Source organism: Notothenia coriiceps, unplaced genomic scaffold (assembly GCF_000735185.1).
Source record: "Notothenia coriiceps isolate Sejong01 unplaced genomic scaffold, NC01 NC01_scaffold00037250, whole genome shotgun sequence".
NCBI classification, from domain to species: Eukaryota; Metazoa; Chordata; class Actinopteri; order Perciformes; family Nototheniidae; genus Notothenia; species Notothenia coriiceps.
Window position 1 is genome coordinate 4,894,162 of NW_011369951.1, and position 5,609 is coordinate 4,899,770.

Genomic DNA, 5,609 nt, shown 5'->3' on the forward strand with positions numbered 1-5,609 from the left:
TGAGGACCTGGGAGAGCCTGCAGCACACAGAACATTTCATATGATTACTTCAAGTGTTTATATTTTTGTTGCTTAAGGCGAGACACCCCAGGTGAATAGGGTAATTTTTTTAACTTAAAGGTATCAGCTAGAAATTTCTCCAGTTAATTACTTACAATAAGGCAATTGTCTTTTGTATTACAAGTTTTCTGAAATAGCATGTTTAAATATGCAAATTAGCCATTATCTCATCAAATATGTGCATATTTTAACACATTTCAGGAATCGAAATCTGAACTTTGGATAAAGCCAGGTTAAAAATTCTTGTTTTATTTTGTAGTCATATTAGTATCTAAGGCTTTTACAAAAGGGATTTTGGATATCTCTTTTTATCACTCCATAAATCAGAAAATACTGTCAACAGCCCTAAAATATCAATTTTTGCCATGTTTTTAGGTATACAATGTTGTATAATTCAGGCTATGAATGATATATGAACAAACCCTTCTGTAAAAGCCTTCATAATATTGATAGGAATATAACTGGAAGGCTTGGTGTGTCTACGTGCTACTGAAGTTGAAATTTTGAACTCAGAGTAGGAGAAAAAACTCATTTTGAGAAAACGACCTTTAAAGATTGCAGCGAGGCGCTAGCTAAACCCTCCTGTTCTTTGGATGACAGCTTGCGCCTCGACGCACTCCGTGAAGGTATTTCATGTTCGGGGTCATTTGTTTTTTGTATAATCTTGCTTCGTGCAAGGGATAATTGTTGTCATCTTCTCTGTAAACTTTTTTTTTTCGCCGTTCTTTTGCCATTTTGAGATTTACATTTCTAGCGGAAAGCTAACCAGGAAGTGTTTTAGCACACCACGTGACGCATCTGAACGAATCACGTTGTCTGAAATTGACACCAGCCAATGAGATTTCTTTCTTGGTTTAAGACCCCTTTGTGCTTTCACGATTGGTTGCTAAAGGGGTCTTAAACCAAGAAAGAAATCTCATTGGCTGGTGTCAATTTCAGACAACGTGATTCGTTCAGATGCGTCACGNTACTTTCGAGGCGAGCCGCAACGCGTCTCAAACAAGCCTGAAGTCTTTCAAAGACGGCGAAGTTGTGAAAGAAGCATTCCTGGAGGCTTTTTGGAGACAGTAAAAACAGTAGCATTTCAAACAGGTTTTTGTGAGTTTTAGTTTATTTGAACTTATTCATTATAATTATTGTACAAAATGGTATAAGAATGCAAACTTAAAACGATAGTCTATCATTTCAGGTTAACTAGTGTTTCTTGCATCCTATTTTAGGCATTTCTTTTTAAACTCTATTGAAATGCAACAAAAAAAAGGTTTGATTCTATTAATTGTCTTTTTTTTATAAATTGCACTTTGGCAGTAGATTCCTGTGTAGCTTCAGACCTGAGTTGTCTTATTAGTAAGCCTAATTTATACTTTTGTAGCAACACTATTTTTATATAATGGCAAAGAAAGGGTTCAGTCTCTTTTCTTTTTTTTCCTGTGTCATGTGGTAGCACTGTTCAATGTTTCTTGAAAACATTACCCACTGTAATATGTGACGTGTGAATAAACTCCAACTCTGTAACAACACTGTTTTGTAACTTCAGTTAAATACGTGTGTGTAGATTAGAAAGAAGTAAGAAAGGATCTGCAGTATTAATCGTACAAAGGTCAGTTTTATACAAGTAGAAGTGTGTATTTACCTGGTAGTAGGCTGTCAGTTATGGCTACGCCTCTATTTGGACTGGTAGATCTCGCTAGACTGGCAACTTTAAAAGTAGCTCTGTTCAAAAAAAAGGTTGGGCACCCCTGCACTACAGGATGTACTTTCAGGGTTTTTGACTCTGCAGACCGTTTACATGCATAAAAACCTTCATAACACACAAGGGGACGGGTAATAACCAGAAAAGCATGACATGGGACCTTTAAGATACCTGAATTGTATTTTGAACAAGGACTCCAGGACAAATGTTATACACAAGACCAGTTTATTAGAAAAACAGAAAAGTGACATGCATGGTAAATGGACTATCCATTTTGAATCAAGTCTTTACAAAGTCACACATTCACTGTTTCAGGATCCATCGACTGCACAGGGCTGGGATCAAACTGACAACCTTCAGATTGAAAGACAACTTCAGTCACGATTGTGTTAGCTTTTAGCATGACACTTCTTTTTCCTTGTGAAGCTGTGGGTAGAAGGAAGCAAAACCATTCAGAAATATATCAATCACAGCATGAAATTATAAATATTTGACTGGTTGTTGTGCAGAATTAAAATAGAAAATCAAATATCAGAAAAGCACCAACATGAATATTGGCAGAGCAGAATCTAGTATTTCAAAGATTATAATTGTACTGTTTCCTGCACAGCTGGATGAGGCCGAGAAGCACTCACCCAGTTATTAGGCAGAAGTCAGAAATACTTTTGCATGGTGTCTGACTGTAGCCAACACAGAACAGCTGGAACAGAATTCGTCCATGCCTCAGTGTGACTTTTATTTATACTTTGTCGTTACATAACATACCATCATCAGGCCTTCACAATCCGGACGTCAGCCATGTTTCATTGGGCTGTGGTGATCAGCTGCGTGCATTACTCCACTCCTCCACAAACACGCCTTCTAAGAAATGCTGGAAGAGGAACAAGGGATATTAGGGACTATGATACATTTTCTGTTGACAAATTAGTGTATTCTCACACATATGTACTATTAGGACATCTTTTGATATGGACATTTGTAATATATTGAGCTGGAGGAATGGGATTATACCATGGATTGTATATGGATTATACCCACGTTTTTTAAATTGTGTATTTAACATCAATATCAGTGAGTTTCTCTGAATATTAACTATATCCCCTAGCTCTGTAAATGACTAAGTTCTACCTACGATTGCTACAGAGAGTAGTGCTCATCATTTAATTTATCAAATAAAATAAAAAAACATTCTAGAAACGGCTTCATAAAACGCAAAAAATAAAATAAAATCTATTTTTTTATTATTTATTAAGTGGACTTGGTTTGTTGCCGACTCCATTAAAAGGTGGGGTAGGTAATTTTGGAGAAACCAGCTCGAGTGCGCTAGAATTTGAAAATACAAAGCCGGACAAAATCTGCCACTTCCTTACAGAGCCCCTCCTCCAACACACACGAACATGACCAATGACCAATGAGGGCACGAGCTAAGTTTGTGCACTGATGGAAGGCTGACAGGCAGGTAGGCCATCCAGTTATTTTAGCCGGGCCGGCTAAAATGATTGGTTGTGCTTTTTACAGTACTACGGCTTCCACAGATGACATTTTTTTTAATGGATTTTTGTCAAAGCACTTAAGATATTCATTGCTATCGGGATGTTAAGAGCATTCCATGGAATATAACAAAAAGTGTATTTCGAGCCGGTTTCTCAAACTTACCTACCCCACCTTTAATAGAATGATATCGGAATTCTAACATTTTAATACCTATATGTTTCTGTATTCACTCTGACATTAGAATAAGCGCCATAGTTAGCATTCTTATCCTGTTGTTAAGTCAGTGTGTGAAAACAATACTTTCGCATGGTGTCTGACTGCATTTACTATTTAAAGAGTAAAACAGAATTCGTCCATGCTTTCAACTCATACATGTATTCATAGGAACAAGTTACCTGTGCAGGTCTCTGCTCTTGGTGACATACGGATCAACAATCCCATCTTCAGACAAGGCATCTGTAGGAAAACACATATCCTCAGTAAGCTCAGAGAAATTGATCCTGTAAAAATTAAATTCAACGTGCTACATGTCTTCCAACTATCTTTTGTGTAAAGCCCTTAAGAAATTCACAAAATACTTGAATTCAAATGACATTTTATACAATATGGTCTTGCTGTGTTATTCATTTGGCTGTCTTCAAATGGTACACTTGACCGGTGTATAAAAAAAACAAAAAACTGTAGGCCTATACATCTGCTCCTCCTCACCTCTGCCGCATGGTGTTTAAGGCATGGCCTCCTTTATGGTGACTCAGCTCAGGCCTTCTCCTCCCATGGATCCTGTGAAACGATTGCACAAAAAACCTTTTAATGTTCAACCTTCCATCAACATTTTGTATACACACCAAAGTTTGTTCTCTAAATGTCATATGCAAGTTTGAAACATAATAACGACATAACAACTCTCTGGACCCATCTTTCACAATGAGGCTCAATATTTTTCCGAATGAGTGTTTTAGTATCGTATTATTAAGAGTATTTTACGTTGCTAAAATCGAAATATACAACTTTTCCCAGCAGACATTCAGGTGCAATCCACGTGGTTATCGTTAGCCCACGACCATGCACCGCATGCTTTCCACATGGTCAGCCAAAATACTTTACCAGAATAAGATGGATAGAATTACCTGTGCAGAGTTGCATCTTCTCTTTGATATTCTTCCATCTACACCCTTGTTCAACTTGTAAGTAACCCAAGAAGATAAAGAGCGACATCTCGGGTTTACAAGAGTCGATGAGCTGCCAGGCTGCCACTTCTGCTGGTGCTGCGGCCGGTTTTCTTCGTTTTTTCCTTCCAGTATGTTTGCGCCTTTGCGGTTTGGGCTTTATAACAACAGCACAGCTCATTACCGCCCCGTCTGGACTGGAGGGTGAGCTGGGAACCACAGTCTGTTAAAGCTATGGTTAAAACACCATAATTATGGGCTCAGAACAGTCTCATAATACACCTATGTAATACACACATGCACACAGAAGGATTCACACTTGTATTTCATGATCCGCAAAAGGATTCACACTTGTATTTCCGGATCCACACTTGTGTTTTTCAATGCACACACAAATGTGTTCCGTTTCATATACATGTAAATAAAATCCAAATACAGAAAAAAGTTTTAAATGTGTATTTTTGATCCGCACATATTTGTTTTCCGTTTAAAACCTCTGAACCTGCAAACACAAACCGATTTCTGTGCATGGATCGCTGTGCATTCGATGTGCGTTTTTTGAGACTCCCCTGACGGTCAGCCGATTCGTACTTGTAATTTTTTCTATCTATAGCCAATCAGATGTCTCCTCAATTCTAAGCCAATCACATGAGCGCGCCCCCACGAGGGTATGATTTCTTGCGTTCATGAAACGTCACATGTCACGTGATTTGAAGCAAGCTTCGAAGCACTGCTTCTATGGAATTGGAAGTCCAGGGTTGAAGCTCCGTTCGAAGCTTCAGTGTCAAACTGNCTTCTTTCACAACTTCGCCGTCTTTGAAAGACTTCAGGCTTGTTTGAGACGCGTTGCGGCTCGCCTCGAAAGTAGACGAGAAAGCCGATCGCAGACGGGGGAGGTCTCAAAAAGCTCGCCTGAAGTCGGACAGCTCCGAGTCGGCTTCTTCTTCTTCTTCTTCTGCTGCTGCTTTGCCTTCTTCTTCTTCTTCTCTCGGTTTTTTTTGACGGATTGCAAACAACTTTAAGGTGCATACCGCCACCTCCGGAGTCGGCTTGACTCGGTTTGCATTTATAAAGAATGCACACGTGTTTAATTGTTAATGTCAGATATGTACTAAGTAAATACATTTGTTCCTGTTCAAGATTAGTTTCAACTTTATTGTTATTGCACATATTACAGGTACTGAGACAACGAAATG

The 5,609-nt window shown here is 38.6% G+C and overlaps 1 long non-coding RNA gene across 1 annotated transcript; it reads right to left on the reverse strand.

Moving 5' to 3' along the window:
- Nucleotides 1-1,956: 1,956 nt before the first annotated feature.
- LOC104966761 (uncharacterized) lies at nucleotides 1,957-4,559 on the reverse strand. Its single transcript, XR_800672.1, has 5 exons — nucleotides 4,375-4,559; nucleotides 3,956-4,027; nucleotides 3,643-3,703; nucleotides 2,519-2,624; nucleotides 1,957-2,179 (listed from the first exon to the last, which is right to left on the reverse strand). It is a non-coding gene; the product is annotated as an uncharacterized lncRNA (long non-coding RNA).
- Nucleotides 4,560-5,609: the final 1,050 nt, after the last annotated feature.